General features: G+C 55.3%; 1 protein-coding gene across 1 annotated transcript in view; it reads right to left on the bottom strand.

The window, feature by feature from the left end:
- Positions 1-19,246, bottom strand: part of stac3 (SH3 and cysteine rich domain 3) — a 185,983-nt gene extending 166,737 nt beyond the window's left edge. Inside the window, exon 1 of the mRNA XM_072494035.1 lies at positions 19,085-19,246. The gene's annotated coding sequence lies outside the window, so the exon portion shown is untranslated. The remainder of the gene's footprint in view (positions 1-19,084) is intronic.
- Positions 19,247-20,619: the final 1,373 nt, after the last annotated feature.

The following is a 20,619-nucleotide window of genomic DNA, read 5'->3' as shown; positions in this document are numbered from 1 at the left end:
ACAGTGGGATTGGGAGAGTTACTCTGGCTGGGACAGAGTGGGACAGTGGGATTAGGGGTGTTACTCTGTCTGGGACAGAGTGGGACAGTGGGATTAGGAGAGTTACTCTGGCTGGGGCAGAGTGGGATGAAGAGAGTTACTCTGGCAGGGACAAAGTGGGATTAGGAGAGTTACTCTGGCTGGGACAGTGTGGGACAGTGGGATGAGGGGAGTTACTCTGGCTGGGACAGAGTGGGGTTGGGAGAGTTACTCTGGCAGGGACAGAGTGGGACAGTGGGATTGGGAGAGTTACTCTGGCTGGGACAGAGTGGGATTGGGAGAGTTACTCTGGCAGGGACAGTGGGATTAGGAGAGTTACTCTGGCTGGGACAGAGTGGGACAGTGGGATTGGGAGAGTTACTCTGGCTGGGACACAGTGGTATAGTGGGATTAGGAGAGTGACTCTGGCTGGGACAGAGTGGGACAGTGGGATTAGGAGAGTTACTCTGGCTGGGACAGAGTGGGACAGTGGGATTGGGAGACTTACTCTGGCTGGGGCAGAGTGGGACAGTGGGATTGGGAGAGTTACTCTGGCTGGGACAGAGTGGGACAGTGGGATTAGGAGAGTTACTCTGGCTGGGTCAGAGTGGGACAGTGGGATTGGGAGAGTTACTCTGGCTGGGACAGAGTGGGACAGTGGGATTGGGAGAGTTACTCTGGCTGGGACAGAGCGGGACAGTTGGATTGGGAGAGTTACTCTGGCTGGGACAGAGTGGGACAGTGGGATGAGGAGAGTTACTCTGGCTGGGTCAGAGTGGGACAGTGGGATTGGGAGAGTTACTCTGGCTGGGACAGAGCGGGACAGTTGGATTGGGAGAGTTACTCTGGCTGGGACAGAGTGGGACAGTGGGATGAGGAGAGTTACTCTTGCTGGGTCAGAGTGGGATTAGGAGAGCTACACTGGCTGGGACAGAGTGGGATTATGAGAGTTACTCTGGCTGGGACAGATTTGGATTAGGAGAGTTACTCTGTCTGGGACAGAGTGGGACAGTGGGATTGGGAGAGTTACTCTGGTTGGGACAGAGTGGGACAGTGGGATTAGGAGAGTTACTCTGGCTGGGACAGAGTGGGACAGTGGGATTAGGAGAGTTACTCTGGCTGGGACAGAGTGGGACAGTGGGATTGGGAGAGTTACTCTGGCTGGGACAGAGTGGGACAGTGGGATTAGGGGTGTTACTCTGTCTGGGACAGAGTGGGATAGTGGGATTAGGAGAGTTACTCTGGCTGGGGCAGAGTGGGATGAAGAGAGTTACTCTGGCAGGGACAAAGTGGGATTAGGAGAGTTACTCTGGCTGGGACAGTGTGGGACAGTGGGATGAGGGGAGTTACTCTGGCTGGGACAGAGTGGGGTTGGGAGAGTTACTCTGGCAGGGACAGAGTGGGACAGTGGGATTGGGAGAGTTACTCTGGCTGGGACAGAGTGGGATTAGGAGAGTTACTCTGGCTGGGACAGAGTGGGACAGTGGGATTGGGAGAGTTATTCTGGCTGGGACAGAGTGGGACAGTGGGATTGGGAGAGTTACTCTGGCTGGGACAGAGTGGGACAGTGGGATTAGGAGAGTTACTCTGGCTGGGACAGAGTGGGACAGTGGGATTGGGAGAGTTACTCTGGCTGGGACAGAGTGGGACAGTGGGATTAGGAGAGTTACTCTGGCTGGGACAGAGTGGGACAGTGGGATTAGGAGAGTTACTCTGGCTGGGGCAGAGTGGGACAGTGGGATTGGGAGAGTTACTCTGGCTGGGGCAGAGTGGGACAGTGGGATTAGGAGAGTTACTCTGGCTGGGACAGAGTGGGACAGAGTGGGATTGGGAGAGTTACTCTGGCTGGGACAGAGTGGGATTGCGAGAGTTAGTCTGGCTGGGACAGAGTGGGATTGGGAGAGCTACTCTGGCTGGGACAGAGGGATTGGAAGAATTACTCTAGCTGGGACAGAGTGGGATTGGGAGTGTTACTCTGGCTGGGACAGAGCGGGACAGTGGGATTGGGAGAGTTACTTTGGCTGGGACAGAGTGGGACAGTGGGATTGGGAGAGTTACTCTGGCTGGGACAGAGTGCGATTGGGAGAGCTACTCTGGCTGGGACAGAGTGGGATTAGGGGAGTTACTCTGGCTGGGACAGAGTGGGACAGTGGGATTGGGAGAGTTACTCTGGCTGGGACAGAGTGGGACTGGGAGAGTTACTCTGGCTGGGACAGAGTGGGACAGTGGGATTAGGAGAGTTACTCTGGCAGGGACAGAGTGGGACAGTGGGGTTAGGAGAGTTACTCTGGCTGGGACAGAGTGAGATTGGGAGAGTTACTCTGGCTGGGACAGAGTGGGACAGCGGGATTGGGAGAGTTACTCTGGCTGGGACAGAGTGGGTTTGGGAGAGTTACTCTGTCTGGGACAGTGGGATTGGGAGAATTACTCTGGCTGGGACAGAGTGGGACAGTGGGATTGGGAGAGTTACTCTGGCTGGGACAGAGTGGTATAGTGGGATTAGGAGAGTGACTCTGGCTGGGACAGAGTGGGACAGTGGGATTAGGAGAGTTACTCTGGCTGGGACAGAGTGGGACAGTGGGATTGGGAGAGTTACTCTGGCTGGGGCAGAGTGGGACAGTGGGATTGGGAGAGTTACTCTGGCTGGGACAGAGTGGGACAGTGGGATTAGGAGAGTTACTCTGGCTGGGTCAGAGTGGGACAGTGGGATTGGGAGAGTTACTCTGGCTGGGACAGAGTGGGACAGTGGGATTGGGAGAGTTGCTCTGGCTGGGACAGAGTGGGACAGTGGGATTAGGAGAGTTACTCTGGCTGGGACAGAGTGAGATTGGGAGAGTTACTCTGGCTGGGACAGAGTGGGACAGCGGGATTGGGAGAGTTACTCTGGCTGGGACAGAGTGGGTTTGGGAGAGTTACTCTGTCTGGGACAGTGGGATTGGGAGAATTACTCTGGCTGGGACAGAGTGGGACAGTGGGATTGGGAGAGTTACTCTGGCTGGGACAGAGTGGTATAGTGGGATTAGGAGAGTGACTCTGGCTGGGACAGAGTGGGACAGTGGGATTAGGAGAGTTACTCTGGCTGGGACAGAGTGGGACAGTGGGATTGGGAGAGTTACTCTGGCTGGGGCAGAGTGGGACAGTGGGATTGGGAGAGTTACTCTGGCTGGGACAGAGTGGGACAGTGGGATTAGGAGAGTTACTCTGGCTGGGTCAGAGTGGGACAGTGGGATTGGGAGAGTTACTCTGGCTGGGACAGAGTGGGACAGTGGGATTGGGAGAGTTGCTCTGGCTGGGACAGAGTGGGACAGTGGGATTAGGAGAGTTACTCTGGCTGGGTCAGAGTGGGACAGTGGGATTGGGAGAGTTACTCTGGCTGGGACAGAGCGGGACAGTTGGATTGGGAGAGTTACTCTGGCTGGGACAGAGTGGGACAGTGGGATGAGGAGAGTTACTCTTGCTGGGTCAGAGTGGGATTAGGAGAGCTACACTGGCTGGGACAGAGTGGGATTATGAGAGTTACTCTGGCTGGGACAGATTTGGATTAGGAGAGTTACTCTGTCTGGGACAGAGTGGGACAGTGGGATTGGGAGAGTTACTCTGGTTGGGACAGAGTGGGACAGTGGGATTAGGAGAGTTACTCTGGCTGGGACAGAGTGGGACAGTGGGATTAGGAGAGTTACTCTGGCTGGGACAGAGTGGGACAGTGGGATTGGGAGAGTTACTCTGGCTGGGACAGAGTGGGACAGTGGGATTAGGGGTGTTACTCTGTCTGGGACAGAGTGGGACAGTGGGATTAGGAGAGTTACTCTGGCTGGGGCAGAGTGGGATGAAGAGAGTTACTCTGGCAGGGACAAAGTGGGATTAGGAGAGTTACTCTGGCTGGGACAGTGTGGGACAGTGGGATGAGGGGAGTTACTCTGGCTGGGACAGAGTGGGGTTGGGAGAGTTACTCTGGCAGGGACAGAGTGGGACAGTGGGATTGGGAGAGTTACTCTGGCTGGGACAGAGTGGGATTGGGAGAGTTACTCTGGCAGGGACAGTGGGATTAGGAGAGTTACTCTGGCTGGGACAGAGTGGGACAGTGGGATTGGGAGAGTTACTCTGGCTGGGACACAGTGGTATAGTGGGATTAGGAGAGTGACTCTGGCTGGGACAGAGTGGGACAGTGGGATTAGGAGAGTTACTCTGGCTGGGACAGAGTGGGACAGTGGGATTGGGAGACTTACTCTGGCTGGGGCAGAGTGGGACAGTGGGATTGGGAGAGTTACTCTGGCTGGGACAGAGTGGGACAGTGGGATTAGGAGAGTTACTCTGGCTGGGTCAGAGTGGGACAGTGGGATTGGGAGAGTTACTCTGGCTGGGACAGAGTGGGACAGTGGGATTGGGAGAGTTACTCTGGCTGGGACAGAGCGGGACAGTTGGATTGGGAGAGTTACTCTGGCTGGGACAGAGTGGGACAGTGGGATGAGGAGAGTTACTCTGGCTGGGTCAGAGTGGGACAGTGGGATTGGGAGAGTTACTCTGGCTGGGACAGAGCGGGACAGTTGGATTGGGAGAGTTACTCTGGCTGGGACAGAGTGGGACAGTGGGATGAGGAGAGTTACTCTTGCTGGGTCAGAGTGGGATTAGGAGAGCTACACTGGCTGGGACAGAGTGGGATTATGAGAGTTACTCTGGCTGGGACAGATTTGGATTAGGAGAGTTACTCTGTCTGGGACAGAGTGGGACAGTGGGATTGGGAGAGTTACTCTGGTTGGGACAGAGTGGGACAGTGGGATTAGGAGAGTTACTCTGGCTGGGACAGAGTGGGACAGTGGGATTAGGAGAGTTACTCTGGCTGGGACAGAGTGGGACAGTGGGATTGGGAGAGTTACTCTGGCTGGGACAGAGTGGGACAGTGGGATTAGGGGTGTTACTCTGTCTGGGACAGAGTGGGATAGTGGGATTAGGAGAGTTACTCTGGCTGGGGCAGAGTGGGATGAAGAGAGTTACTCTGGCAGGGACAAAGTGGGATTAGGAGAGTTACTCTGGCTGGGACAGTGTGGGACAGTGGGATGAGGGGAGTTACTCTGGCTGGGACAGAGTGGGGTTGGGAGAGTTACTCTGGCAGGGACAGAGTGGGACAGTGGGATTGGGAGAGTTACTCTGGCTGGGACAGAGTGGGATTAGGAGAGTTACTCTGGCTGGGACAGAGTGGGACAGTGGGATTGGGAGAGTTATTCTGGCTGGGACAGAGTGGGACAGTGGGATTGGGAGAGTTACTCTGGCTGGGACAGAGTGGGACAGTGGGATTAGGAGAGTTACTCTGGCTGGGACAGAGTGGGACAGTGGGATTGGGAGAGTTACTCTGGCTGGGACAGAGTGGGACAGTGGGATTAGGAGAGTTACTCTGGCTGGGACAGAGTGGGACAGTGGGATTAGGAGAGTTACTCTGGCTGGGGCAGAGTGGGACAGTGGGATTGGGAGAGTTACTCTGGCTGGGGCAGAGTGGGACAGTGGGATTAGGAGAGTTACTCTGGCTGGGACAGAGTGGGACAGAGTGGGATTGGGAGAGTTACTCTGGCTGGGACAGAGTGGGATTGCGAGAGTTAGTCTGGCTGGGACAGAGTGGGATTGGGAGAGCTACTCTGGCTGGGACAGAGGGATTGGAAGAATTACTCTAGCTGGGACAGAGTGGGATTGGGAGTGTTACTCTGGCTGGGACAGAGCGGGACAGTGGGATTGGGAGAGTTACTTTGGCTGGGACAGAGTGGGACAGTGGGATTGGGAGAGTTACTCTGGCTGGGACAGAGTGCGATTGGGAGAGCTACTCTGGCTGGGACAGAGTGGGATTAGGGGAGTTACTCTGGCTGGGACAGAGTGGGACAGTGGGATTGGGAGAGTTACTCTGGCTGGGACAGAGTGGGACTGGGAGAGTTACTCTGGCTGGGACAGAGTGGGACAGTGGGATTAGGAGAGTTACTCTGGCAGGGACAGAGTGGGACAGTGGGGTTAGGAGAGTTACTCTGGCTGGGACAGAGTGAGATTGGGAGAGTTACTCTGGCTGGGACAGAGTGGGACAGCGGGATTGGGAGAGTTACTCTGGCTGGGACAGAGTGGGTTTGGGAGAGTTACTCTGTCTGGGACAGTGGGATTGGGAGAATTACTCTGGCTGGGACAGAGTGGGACAGTGGGATTGGGAGAGTTACTCTGGCTGGGACAGAGTGGTATAGTGGGATTAGGAGAGTGACTCTGGCTGGGACAGAGTGGGACAGTGGGATTAGGAGAGTTACTCTGGCTGGGACAGAGTGGGACAGTGGGATTGGGAGAGTTACTCTGGCTGGGGCAGAGTGGGACAGTGGGATTGGGAGAGTTACTCTGGCTGGGACAGAGTGGGACAGTGGGATTAGGACAGTTACTCTGGCTGGGTCAGAGTGGGACAGTGGGATTGGGAGAGTTACTCTGGCTGGGACAGAGTGGGACAGTGGGATTGGGAGAGTTGCTCTGGCTGGGACAGAGTGGGACAGTGGGATTAGGAGAGTTACTCTGGCTGGGTCAGAGTGGGACAGTGGGATTGGGAGAGTTACTCTGGCTGGGACAGAGCGGGACAGTTGGATTGGGAGAGTTACTCTGGCTGGGACAGAGTGGGACAGTGGGATGAGGAGAGTTACTCTTGCTGGGTCAGAGTGGGATTAGGAGAGCTACACTGGCTGGGACAGAGTGGGATTATGAGAGTTACTCTGGCTGGGACAGATTTGGATTAGGAGAGTTACTCTGTCTGGGACAGAGTGGGACAGTGGGATTGGGAGAGTTACTCTGGTTGGGACAGAGTGGGACAGTGGGATTAGGAGAGTTACTCTGGCTGGGACAGAGTGGGACAGTGGGATTAGGAGAGTTACTCTGGCTGGGACAGAGTGGGACAGTGGGATTGGGAGAGTTACTCTGGCTGGGACAGAGTGGGACAGTGGGATTAGGGGTGTTACTCTGTCTGGGACAGAGTGGGACAGTGGGATTTGGAGAGTTACTCTGGCTGGGGCAGAGTGGGATGAAGAGAGTTACTCTGGCAGGGACAAAGTGGGATTAGGAGAGTTACTCTGGCTGGGACAGTGTGGGACAGTGGGATGAGGGGAGTTACTCTGGCTGGGACAGAGTGGGGTTGGGAGAGTTACTCTGGCAGGGACAGAGTGGGACAGTGGGATTGGGAGAGTTACTCTGGCTGGGACAGAGTGGGATTGGGAGAGTTACTCTGGCAGGGACAGTGGGATTAGGAGAGTTACTCTGGCTGGGACAGAGTGGGACAGTGGGATTGGGAGAGCTACTCTGGCTGGGACAGAGTGGGACAGTGGGATTGGGAGAGTTACTCCTGCAGGGACAGAGTGGCACAGTGGGATTAGGAGAGTTACTCTGGCTGGGACAGAGTGGGACAGTGGGGTTGGGAGAGTTACTCTGGCTGGGACAGAGTGGGACAGTGGGATTAGGAGAGTTACTCTGGCTGGGACAGAGGGATTAGGAGAGTTACTCTGTCTGGGACAGAGTGGGACAGTGGGATTAGGAGAGTTACTCTGTCTGGGACATAGTGGGACAGTGGGATTAGGAGAGTTACTCTGGCTGGGACAGAGTGGGACAGTGGGATTAGGAGAGTTACTCTGTCTGGGACAGAGTGGGACAGTGGGATTAGGAGAGTTACTCTGTCTGGGACAGAGTGGGACAGTGGGATTAGGAGAGTTACTCTGGCTGGGACAGTGTGGGACAGTGGGATTAGGAGAGTTACTCTGGCTGGGACAGAGTGGGACAGTGGGATTAGGAGAGTTACTCTGTCTGGGACAGAGTAGGACAGTGGGATTAGGAGAGTTACTCTGGCTGGGACAGTGTGGGACAGTGGGATTAGGAGAGTTACTCTGGCTGGGACAGTGTGGGACAGTGGGATTGGGAGAATTACTCTGGCTGGGACAGAGTGGGACAGTGGGATTGGGAGAGTTACTCTGGCTGGGACAGAGTGGGACAGTGGGATTAGGAGAGTTACTCTGGCTGGGACAGTGTGGGACAGTGGGATTAGGAGAGTTACTCTGGCTGGGACAGAGTGGGGCAGTGGGATTAGGAGAGTTACTCTGGCTGGGACAGAGTGGGACAGTGGGATTGGGAGAGTTACTCTCGCTGGGACAGAGTGGGATTTGGAGAGCTACTCTGGCTGGGACAGAGTGGGACAGTGGGATTGGGAGAGTTACTCTGGCTGGGACAGAGGGATTGGGAGAGTTACACTGGCTGGGACAGAGTGGGACAGTGGGATTGGGAGAGTTACTCTGGCTGGGACAGAGTGGGACAGTGGGATTGGGAGAGTTACTCTGGCTGGGACAGAGTGGGACAGTGGGATGAGGAGAGTTACTCTGGCAGGGACAGAGTGGCATAGTGGGATTAGGAGAGTTACTCTGGCTGGGACAGAGTGGGATTAGGAGAGGTACTCTGGCTGGGATAGAGTGGGATTAGGAGAGTTACTCTGGCTGGGACAGAGTGGGATTAGGAGAGTTACTCTGGCTGGGACAGAGTGGGACAGTGGGATTGGGAGAGTTATTCTGGCTGGGACAGAGTGGGACAGTGGGATTAGGAGAGCGACTCTGGCTGGGACAGAGTGGGACAGTGGGATTGGGAGAGTTACTCTGGCTGGGACAGAGTGGGACAGTGGGATTAGGAGAGTTACTCTGGCTGGGACACAGCGGGACAGTGGGATTAGGAGAGCTACTCTGGCTGGGACAGAGTGGGACAGTGGGATTGGGAGAGTTACTCCTGCAGGGACAGAGTGGCACAGTGGGATTAGGAGAGTTACTCTGGCTGGGTCAGAGTGGGATTAGGAGAGTTACTCTGGCTGGGACAGAGTGGAACAGTGGGGTTGGGAGAGTTACTCTGGCTGGGACAGAGTGGGACAGTGGGTTTAGGAGAGTTACTCTGGCTGGGACAGAGTGGGACAGTGGGATTAGGAGAGTTACTCTGGCTGGGAGAGAGTGGGGCAGTGGGATTAGGAGAGTTACTCTGGCTGGGACAGAGTGGGACAGTGGGATTGGGAGAGTTACTCTGGCTGGGACAGAGTGGGATTTGGAGAGCTACTCTGGCTGGGACAGAGTGGGACAGTGGGATTGGGAGAGTTACTCTGGCTGGGACAGAGTGGGACAGTGGGATTGGGAGAGTTACTCTGGCTGGGACAGAGTGGGACAGTGGGATTGGGAGAGTTACACTGGCTGGGACAGAGTGGGACAGTGGGATTGGGAGAGTTACTCTGGCTGGGACAGAGTGGGACAGTGGGATTGGGAGAGTTACTCTGGCTGGGACAGAGTGGGACAGTGGGATGAGGAGAGTTACTCTGGCAGGGACAGAGTGGCACAGTGGGATTAGGAGAGTTACTCTGGCTGGGACAGAGTGGGATTAGGAGAGCTACTCTGGCTGGGATAGAGTGGGATTAGGAGAGTTACTCTGGCTGTGACAGAGTGGGATTAGGAGAGTTACTCTGTCTGGGACAGAGTGGGACAGTGAGATTAGGAGAGTTACTCTGGCTGGGACAGACTGGGATTGCGAGAGTTAGTCTGGCTGGGACAGTGTGGGATTGGGAGAGCTACTCTGGCTGGGACAGAGGGATTGGAAGAATTACTCTTGCTGGGACAGAGTGGGGTTGGGAGTGTTACTCTGGCTGGGACAGAGCGGGACAGTGGGATTGGGAGAGTTACTTTGGCTGGGACAGAGTGGGGCACTGGGATTAGGAGAGTTACTCTGGCTGGGACAGAGTGGGACAGTGGGATTGGGAGAGTTACTCTGGCTGGGACAGAGTGGGATTTGGAGAGCTACTCTGGCTGGGACAGAGTGGGACAGTGGGATTGGGAGAGTTACTCTGGCTGGGACAGAGGGGGACAGTGGGATTGGGAGAGTTACTCTGGCTGGGACAGAGTGGGACAGTGGGATTGGGAGAGTTACTCTGAGTGGGACAGAGTGGGACAGTGGGATGAGGAGAGTTACTCTGGCAGGGACAGAGTGGCACAGTGGGATTAGGAGAGTTACTCTGGCTGGGACAGAGTGGGATTAGGAGAGCTACTCTGGCTGGGATAGAGTGGGATTAGGAGAGTTACTCTGGCTGTGACAGAGTGGGACAGTGGGATTGGGAGAGTTACTCTGGCTGGGACAGACTGGGATTGCGAGAGTTAGTCTGGCTGGGACAGTGTGGGATTGGGAGAGCTGCTCTGGCTGGGACAGAGGGATTGGAAGAATTACTCTAGCTGGGACAGAGTGGGATTGGGAGTGTTACTCTGGCTGGGACAGAGCGGGACAGTGGGATTGGGAGAGTTACTTTGGCTGGGACAGAGTGGGACAGTGGGATTGGGAGAGTTACTCTGGCTGGGACAGAGTGCGATTGGGAGAGCTACTCTGGCTGGGACAGAGTGGGACAGTGGGATTGGGAGAGTTACTTTGGCTGGGACAGAGTGGGATTAGGGGAGCTACTCTGGCTGGGTCAGAGTGGGACAGTGGTATTAGGGGAGTTACTCTGGCTGGGTCAGAGTGGGACAGTGGTATTAGGAGAGTTACTCTGGCTGGGACAGAGTGGGACAGTGGGATTAGGAGAGTTACTCTGGCTGGGTCAGAGTGGGACAGTGGTATTAGGAGAGTTACTCTGGCTGGGACAGAGTGGGACAGTGGGATTAGGAGAGTTACTCTGGCTGGTACAGTGGGATTAGGAGAGTTACTCTGGCAGGGACAGAGTGGGACACTGGGATTAGGAGTGTTACTCTGGCTGGGACAGAGTGGGACAGTGGGATTGGGAGAGTTACTCTGGCTGGGACAGAGTGGGATTGGGAAAGTTACTCTGTCTGGGACAGTGGGATTGGGAGAGTTACTCTGGCTGGGACAGAGTGGGACAGTGGGATTGGGAGAGTTACTCTGGCTGGGACAGAATGGGACAGTGGGATTAGGAGAGTTACTCTGGCTGGGATAGAGTGGGATTAGGAGAGTTACTCTGGCTGGGACAGAGTGGGACAGTGGGATTGGGAGAGTTACTCTGGCTGGGACAGCGTGGGACAGTGGGATTGGGAGAGTTACTCTGGCTGGGACAGAGTGGGACAGTGGGATGAGGAGAGTGACTCTGGCAGGGACAGAGTGGCACAGTGGGATTAGGAGAGTTACTCTGGCTGGGACAGAGTGGGATTAGGAGAGCTACTCTGGCTGGGATAGAGTGGGATTAGGAGAGTTACTCTGGCTGGGACAGAGTAGGACAGTGGGATTGGGAGAGTGACTCTGGCTTGGACAGACTGGGATTGCGAGAGTTACTCTGGCTGGGACAGCGTGGGATTAGGAGAGCTACTCTGGCTGGGTCAGAATGGGACAGTGGGATTGGAAGAATTACTCTGGCTGGGACAGAGTGGGATTGGGAGTGTTACTCTGGCTGGGACAGAGCGGGACAGTGGGATTGGGAGAGTTACTCTGGCTGGCACAGAGTGGGACAGTGGGAATAGGAGAGTTACTCTGGCTGGGACAGAGTGGGACAGTGGGATTAGGAGAGTTACTCTGGCTGGGGCAGAGTGGGACAGTGGGATTGGGAGAGTTACTCTGGCTGGGACAGAGTGGGACAGTGGGATTAGGAGAGTTACTCTGTGTGGGACAGAGTGGGACAGTGGGATTAGGAGAGTTACTCTGGCTGGGACAGAGTGGCACAGTGGGATTAGGAGAGTTACTCTGGCTGGGGCAGAATGGGATTAGGAGAGTTACTCTGGCTGGGACAGAGTGGGATTAGGAGAGTTACTCTGGCTGGGACAGAGTGGGACAGTGGGATTGGGAGAGTTACTCTGGCTGGGACAGAGTGGGACAGTGGGATTAGGAGAGTTAATCAGGCTGGGACAGGGTAGGACATTGGGATTAGGAGAGTTACTCTGTCTGGGACAGAGTGGGACAGTGGGATAGGGAGAGTTACTCTGGCTGGGACAGAGTGGGACAGTGGGATTGGGAGAGTTACTCTGGCTGGGACAGACTGGGATTGCGAGAGTTACTCTGGCTGGGACAGAGTGGGACAGTGGGATTGGAAGAATTCCTCTGGCTGGGACAGAGTGGGATTGGGAGTGTTACTCTGGCTGGGACAGAGTGGGACAGTGGGATTAGGAGAGATACTCTGGCTGGGACAGAGTGGGACAGTGGGATTGGGAGAGTTACTCCTGCAGGGACAGAGTGGCACAGTGGGATTAGGAGAGTTACTCTGGCTGGGACAGAGTGGGATTAGGAGAGTTACTCTGGCTGGGATAGAGTGGGACAGTGGGATTCGGAGAGTTACTCTGGCTGGGACAGAGTGGGACAGTGGGATTTGGAGTGTTACTCTGGCTGGGACAGAGTGGGAGAGTGGGATTAGGAGAGTTACTCTGGCTGGGACAGTGTGGGACAGTGGGATTAGGAGAGTTACTCTGGCTGGGACAGAGTGGGACAGTGGGATTGGGAGAGTTACTCTGGCTGGGACAGAGTGGGATTAGGGGAGTTACTCTGGCTGGGACAGAGTGGGACAGTGGTATTAGGAGAGTTTCTCTGGCTGGGACAGAGTGGGACAGTGGGATTAGGCGAGTTACTCTGGCTGGTACAGTGGGATTAGGAGAGTTACTCTGGCTGGGACAGAGTGGGACAGTGGTATTTGGAGAGTTACTCTGGCTGGGACAGAGTGGGACTGGGAGAGTTACTCTGGCTGGGACAGAGTGGGACAGTGGGATTAGGAGAGTTACTCTGGCAGGGACAGAGTGGGACAGTGGGATTAGGAGAGTTACTCTGGCAGGGACAGAGTGGGACAGTGGGATTAGGAGAGTTACTCTTGCTGGGTCAGAGTGGGATTAGGAGAGCTACACTGGCTGGGACAGAGTGGGATTATGAGAGTTACTCTGGCTGGGACAGAGTTGGATTAGGAGAGTTACTCTGTCTGGGACAGAGTGGGACAGTGGGATTGGGAGAGTTACTCTGGTTGGGAGAGTGGGACAGTGGGAATAGGAGAGTTACTCTGGCTGGGACAGAGGTGGGACAGTGGGATTAGGAGAGTTACTCTGGCTGGGACAGAGTGGGACAGTGGGATTAGGAGAGTTACTCTCGCTGGGACAGAGTGGGACAGTGGAATTGGGAGAGTTACTCAGGCTGGGACAGAGTGGGACAGTGGGATTAGGAGTGTTACTCTGTCTGGGACAGAGTGGGACAGTGGGATTAGGAGAGTTACTCTGGCTGGGGCAGAGTGGGATGAAGAGAGTTACTCTGGCAGGGACAAAGTGGGATTAGGAGAGTTACTCTGTCTGGGACAGAGTGGGACAGTGGGATTGGGAGAGTTACTCTGGCTGGGACAGACTGGGATTGCGAGAGTTACTCTGGCCGGGACAGAGTGGGATTGGGAGAGCTACTCTGACTGGGACAGAGTGGGATAGTGGGATTGGAAGAATTACTCTGGCTGGGACAGAGTGGGATTGGGAGTGTTACTCTGGCTGGGACAGACCGGGACAGTGGGATTGGGAGAGTTACTTTGGCTGGGACAGAGTGGGACTGTGGGATTGGGAGAGTTACTCTGGCTGGGACAGAGTGCGATTGGGAGAGTTACTCTGGCTGGGACAGAGTGGGACAGTGGGATTGGGAGAGTTACTCTGGCTGGGACAGAGTGGGATTAGGGGAGTTACTCTGGCTGGGACAGAGTGGGACAGTGGTATTAGGAGAGTTACTCTGGCTGGGTCAGAGTGGGACAGTGGGATTAGGAGAGTTTCTCTGGCTGGTACAGTGGGATTAGGAGAGTTACTCTGGCAGGGACAGAGTGGGACAGTGGGATTGGGAGAGTTACTCTGGCTGGGACAGAGTGGGACAGTGGGATTAGAAGAGTTTCTCTGGCTCGGACAGGGTGAGATTGGGAGAGTTACTCTGGCTGGGACAGAGTGGGACAGTGGGATTGGGAGAGTTACTCTGGCTGGGACAGAGTGGGATTGGGAGAGTTACTCTGTCTGGGACAGTGGGATTGGGAGAGTTACCCTGGCTGGGACACAGTGGGACAGTGGGATTAGGAGAGCGACTCTGGCTGGGACAGAGTGGGACAGTGGGATTGAGAGAGTTACTCTGGCTGGGACAGAGTGGGACAGTGGGATTAGGAGAGTTACTCTGGCTGGGACAGAGCGGGACAGTGGGATTAGGAGAGCTACTCTGGCTGGGACAGTGGGATTGGGAGAGTTACTCCTGCAGGGACAGAGTGGCACAGTGGGATTAGGACAGTTACTCTGGCTGGGTCAGAGTGGGATTAGGAGAGTTACTCTGGCTGGGACAGAGTGGGACAGTGGGATTCGGAGAGTTACTCTGGCTGGGACAGAGTGGGACAGTGGGATTTGGAGAGTTACTCTGGCTGGGACAGAGTGGGAGAGTGGGATTAGGAGAGTTACTCTGGCTGGGACAGTGTGGGACAGTGGGATTAGGAGAGTTACTCTGGCTGGGACAGAGTGGGACAGTGGGATTGGGAGAGTTACTCTGGCTGGGACAGAGTGGGACAGTGGGATTGGGAGAGTTACTCTGGCTGGGACAGAGTGGGATTTGGAGAGTTACTCTGGCTGGGACAGAGTGGGACAGTGGGATTTGGAGAGTTACTCTGGCTGGGACAGGGTGGGACAGTGGGATTGGGAGAGTTACCCTGGCTGGGACAGAGTGGGACAGTGGGATTAGGAGAGCTACTCTGGCTGGGGCAGAGTGGGACAGTGGGATTGGGAGAGTTACTCAGGCTGGGACAGAGTGGGACAGTGGGATTGGGAGAGTTACACTGGCTGGGACAGAGTGGGACAGTGGGATTAGGAGAGCGACTCTGGCTGGGATAGAGTGGGATTAGGAGAGTTACTCTGGCTGGGACAGAGTGGGATTAGGAGAGTTACTCTGGCTGGGACAGAGTGGGACAGTGGGATTGGGAGAGTTATTCTGGCTGGGACAGAGTGGGACAGTGGGATTGGGAGAGTTACTCTGGCTGGGACAGAGTGGGACAGTGGGATTAGGAGAGTTACTCTGGCTGGGACAGAGTGGGACAGTGGGATTGGGAGAGTTACTCTGGCTGGGACAGAGTGGGACAGTGGGATTAGGAGAGTTACTCTGGCTGGGACAGAGTGGGACAGTGGGATTAGGAGAGTTACTCTGGCTGGGGCAGAGTGGGACAGTGGGATTGGGAGAGTTACTCTGGCTGGGGCAGAGTGGGACAGTGGGATTAGGAGAGTTACTCTGGCTGGGACAGAGTGGGACAGAGTGGGATTGGGAGAGTTACTCTGGCTGGGACAGAGTGGGATTGCGAGAGTTAGTCTGGCTGGGACAGAGTGGGATTGGGAGAGCTACTCTGGCTGGGACAGAGGGATTGGAAGAATTACTCTAGCTGGGACAGAGTGGGATTGGGAGTGTTACTCTGGCTGGGACAGAGCGGGACAGTGGGATTGGGAGAGTTACTTTGGCTGGGACAGAGTGGGACAGTGGGATTGGGAGAGTTACTCTGGCTGGGACAGAGTGCGATTGGGAGAGCTACTCTGGCTGGGACAGAGTGGGATTAGGGGAGTTACTCTGGCTGGGACAGAGTGGGACAGTGGGATTGGGAGAGTTACTCTGGCTGGGACAGAGTGGGACTGGGAGAGTTACTCTGGCTGGGACAGAGTGGGACAGTGGGATTAGGAGAGTTACTCTGGCAGGGACAGAGTGGGACAGTGGGGTTAGGAGAGTTACTCTGGCTGGGACAGAGTGAGATTGGGAGAGTTACTCTGGCTGGGACAGAGTGGGACAGCGGGATTGGGAGAGTTACTCTGGCTGGGACAGAGTGGGTTTGGGAGAGTTACTCTGTCTGGGACAGTGGGATTGGGAGAATTACTCTGGCTGGGACAGAGTGGGACAGTGGGATTGGGAGAGTTACTCTGGCTGGGACAGAGTGGTATAGTGGGATTAGGAGAGTGACTCTGGCTGGGACAGAGTGGGACAGTGGGATTAGGAGAGTTACTCTGGCTGGGACAGAGTGGGACAGTGGGATTGGGAGAGTTACTCTGGCTGGGGCAGAGTGGGACAGTGGGATTGGGAGAGTTACTCTGGCTGGGACAGAGTGGGACAGTGGGATTAGGAGAGTTACTCTGGCTGGGTCAGAGTGGGACAGTGGGATTGGGAGAGTTACTCTGGCTGGGACAGAGTGGGACAGTGGGATTGTGAGAGTTACTCTGGCTGGGACAGAGTGGGACAGTGGGATTAGGAGAGTTACTCTGGCTGGGTCAGAGTGGGACAGTGGGATTGGGAGAGTTACTCTGGCTGGGACAGAGCGGGACAGTTGGATTGGGAGAGTTACTCTGGCTGGGACAGAGTGGGACAGTGGGATGAGGAGAGTTACTCTTGCTGGGTCAGAGTGGGATTAGGAGAGCTACACTGGCTGGGACAGAGTGGGATTATGAGAGTTACTCTGGCTGGGACAGATTTGGATTTGGAGAGTTACTCTGTCTGGGACAGAGTGGGACAGTGGGATTGGGAGAGTTACTCTGGTTGGGACAGAGTGGGACAGTGGGATTAGGAGAGTTACTCTGGCTGGGACAGAGTGGGACAGTGGGATTAGGAGAGTTACTCTGGCTGGGACAGAGTGGGACAGTGGGATTGGGAGAGTTACTCTGGCTGGGACAGAGTGGGACAGTGGGATTAGGGGTGTTACTCTGTCTGGGACAGAGTGGGACAGTGGGATTAGGAGAGTTACTCTGGCTGGGGCAGAGTGGGATGAAGAGAGTTACTCTGGCAGGGACAAAGTGGGATTAGGAGAGTTACTCTGGCTGGGACAGTGTGGGACAGTGGGATGAGGGGAGTTACTCTGGCTGGGACAGAGTGGGGTTGGGAGAGTTACTCTGGCAGGGACAGAGTGGGACAGTGGGATTGGGAGAGTTACTCTGGCTGGGACAGAGTGGGATTGGGAGAGTTACTCTGGCAGGGACAGTGGGATTAGGAGAGTTACTCTGGCTGGGACAGAGTGGGACAGTGGGATTGGGAGAGCTACTCTGGCTGGGACAGAGTAGGACAGTGGGATTGGGAGAGTTCCTCTGGCTGGGACAGAGTGGGAGAGTGGGATTAGGAGAGTTACTCTGGCTGGGACAGAGTGGGACAGTGGGATTAGGAGAGTTACTCTGTCTGCGACAGTGGGATTGGGAGAGCTACTCTGGCCGGGTCAGAGTGGGATTAGGAGAGTTACTCTGGCTGGGACAGAGTGGGACAGTGGGATTAGGAGAGTTACTCTGGCTGGGACAGTGGGATTGGGAGAGCTACTCTGGCTGGGTCAGAGTGGGATTAGGAGAGTTACTCTGGCTGGGACAGAGTGGGACAGCGGGATTGGGAGAGTTACTCTGGCTGGGACAGAGTGGGACAGTGGGATTAGGAGAGTTACTCTGGCTGGGACAGAGTGAGACCGTGGGATTGTGAGAGTTACTCTGGCTGGGACAGAGTGGGACAGTGGGATTAGGAGAGTTACACTGGCTGGGACAGAGTGGGTCAGTGGGATTGTGAGAGTTACTCTGGCTGGGACAGAGTGGGACAGTGGGATTAGGAAAGTTACTCTGGCTGGGACACAGTGGGACAGTGGGATTGGGAGAGTTACTCTGGCTGGGACAGAGTGGGACAGTGGGATTAGGAGAGTTACTCTGGCTGGGACAGAGTGGGACAGTTGGATTGGGAGAGTTACTCTGGCTGGGGCAGAGTGGGACAGTGGGATTGGGAGAGTTACTCTGGCTGGGACAGAGTGGGACAGTGGGATGAGGAGAGTTACTCTGGCAGGGACAGAGTGGGACAGTGGGATTGGGAGAGCTACTCTGGCTGGGACAGAGTGGGATTGGGAGAGCTACTCTGGCTGGGACAGAGTGGGACAGTGGGATTGGAAGAATTACTCTGGCTGGGACAGAGTGGGATTGGGAGTGTTACTCTGGCTGGGACAGAGCGGGACACTGGGATTGGGAGAGTTACTCTGGCAGGGACAGAGTGGGACAGTGGGATTAGGGGAGTGGGACAGTGGGATTAGGGGAGTTACTCTGGCTGGGACAGAGTGAAATTGGGAGAGTTACTCTGTCTGGGACAGTGGGATTGGGAGAGTTACTCTGGCTGGGACAGAGTGGGACAGTGGGATTGGGAGAGTTACTCTGGCTGGGACAGAATGGGACAGTGGGAATAGGAGAGTTACTCTGGCTGGGACAGATTGGGACAGTGGGATGAGGATAGTTACTCTGGCTGGGACAGAGTGGGACAGTGGGATGAGGAGAGTTACTCTGGCTGGGACAGGACAGACCAGACGTTGTTTCACCAGTCTCTGACTTTTGAAATAAGCTTCAATCCTATCTGCATGTCTGTGTGTCCAGTAAAAAGGCAGCACGGTAGCATAGTGGTTAGCACAGTCGCTTCACAGCACCAGGGTCCCAGATTCGATTCCGTCTTGGGTCACTGTCTGTGCGGAGTCTGCACATCCTCCCCGTGTCTGCGTGGGTTTCCTCCGGGTGCTCCGGTTTCCTCCCACAGTCCAAAGATGTGCAGGTTAATTGGATTGGCCACGATAAATTGCCCTTAGTGTCCAAAGAACGTTAGGAGAGATTACTGGGTTACGGGGATAGGGTGGAGGTGAGGGTTTAAGTGGGTCGGTGCAGACTCGATGGGCCGAATGGCCTCCTTCTGCACTGTATGTTCTATGATTGTATTCTATGAAACGTTTATCAGTTCTGGTGAAACATTGTCAATTATATCTTTTTCACATCAATATTAAATCGGCAATAGTTACCCAATAACGGGGGTGAATCTCTGTGCTGACGGGGAATCTGCTCCTGGTTATTCTCAGTTTGAGGTAAGTGATCTGGGAAAATCTAAATGTGGATCATTGCAATCAGCAAAATGATAGCAAGACCAACAGTCCAACCCCGAGAGGTCTACCGTCTTACTGCGAGAAAACTTTTCACTCCATTGGCAAATCTTAAGAATTACAAAGTCTTTACTCTTTGTTGAAAAAGACAGACACAAGCTTCAAACATTCCACATTGAAAACCGTTCGAATGATCAACCCCAGGGTTGTTAATCAGCAAAAGATTTCTTGTCTCTCAATGTCACTAACCTGACGAGTTCTTGTCTTTTGGGTTGTTTGAAGTGATTTGCAGAGTTGGGTTTGGATGTGACGGTTCAGGGTTTGAGTGCCCTGTTTGGTGAGCGAGCCCAGTGCACTGTATGCTCACTCCACAAACTCCACACACTGCTGCTGGACTGGGGCACGACCTGACATTCAGACACACAGCTGACGGGGGGTAATCTGAGCTCCTCCCAACACTCAGGTATTAACGAATGCCTCTTTCCCTTGGGAAGCAGCAGCGCACACTGGGAAGGGAGAGGTCGGGACACAGGGCTGGGTTTTCTGGAGGAGATATTTAAAGGCAGCACTTTGATCAATGGGTTCTGATCATGTCCAGTTGATGATGTCTCTCACTGACACACTCTCTCACACACACTCTCTCAGACCATCCGCACACACACACTCACACAGACACACAAACTCACAGACACACACACAAACTCATTCTCTATCACACTCTCTCTCACACAAACTCATACTCACACTCATTGACACACAGTCACACACACACTCAGTCACTCTCACAAACTCACTCTCTCACACACACACACATACACACACACTCACTCACACAGACACACTGGTGCACGATTAATTAAACTCAAAGACGAGGTTGTATCATAACTGAAGGCTTTAATAGATTAGAACTGTTCCCCAGCAGCTTCGGTACAGAATGAGGGCTGCTGGGACGGCACCGGTTCTTATACCCCGCCTGTCAGGGCGGAGCCACATACCAAACAGCCAATGGTAAGCTGCTAGGCTTACCCAATGGTCTACAGCCTCTCGGGTACCGCAATACCACACACAGTCTCTCTCTCACTGACACACTGTCGCTCTCTCACTCTCTCACAGTCTATCCCTCACTGACACACTCTCTCTCTCACACACACACTCTACCATCCACAAACACAGGCCAGGACTCTCCCTTCTGGGGACTGTCCCCACGCTGGCGGGAAAACCAGTGCCAGCCACTCCCCTGCCAGCCACTCCCCCGCCAGCCCCCCCCACCCCCACCCGCCACCCACCCCCCGCCAGCCAGCCCCTCCCCCGCCACCCACACCCCCCCAGCCACTCCCCCCCGCCAGCCAGCCCCTCCCCCGCCAGCCCGCCCCCGCCACCCACCCCCAGCCACTCCCCCCCGCCAGCCAGCCCCTCCCCCGCCACCCACCCCCCCCAGCCAGCCCCTCCCCCGCCCCCCCCACCCCCCCCAGCCAGCCCCTCCCCCCCCACCCCCCCAGCCACTCCCCCCCGCCAGCCAGCCCCTCCCCCGCCACCCACCCCCCCCGCCACCCCCCTCCCCCGCCAGCCAGCCCCTCCCCCGCCACCCACCCCCCCCGCCACCCCCTCCCCCGCCACCCACCCCCCCCCGCCACCCACCCACCCGCCACCCCCTCCCCCGCCATAACTATGCAAGAAAATTTTAAGTGACATTCTGAGGGGCGCTATGTCAAACAGGGACATGCATTACAAAACAAGAAAATGGGAACCTCTAACTATCCTTAATAAACTACACTCACTTAAAT

The sequence above is a fragment of the Scyliorhinus torazame genome, chromosome X (genome assembly GCF_047496885.1).
Source record: "Scyliorhinus torazame isolate Kashiwa2021f chromosome X, sScyTor2.1, whole genome shotgun sequence".
Classification (NCBI taxonomy): domain Eukaryota; kingdom Metazoa; phylum Chordata; class Chondrichthyes; order Carcharhiniformes; family Scyliorhinidae; genus Scyliorhinus; species Scyliorhinus torazame.
Note: the sequence above shows the minus strand (reverse complement) of the source record. Positions and strands in the feature narration are given on the sequence as shown.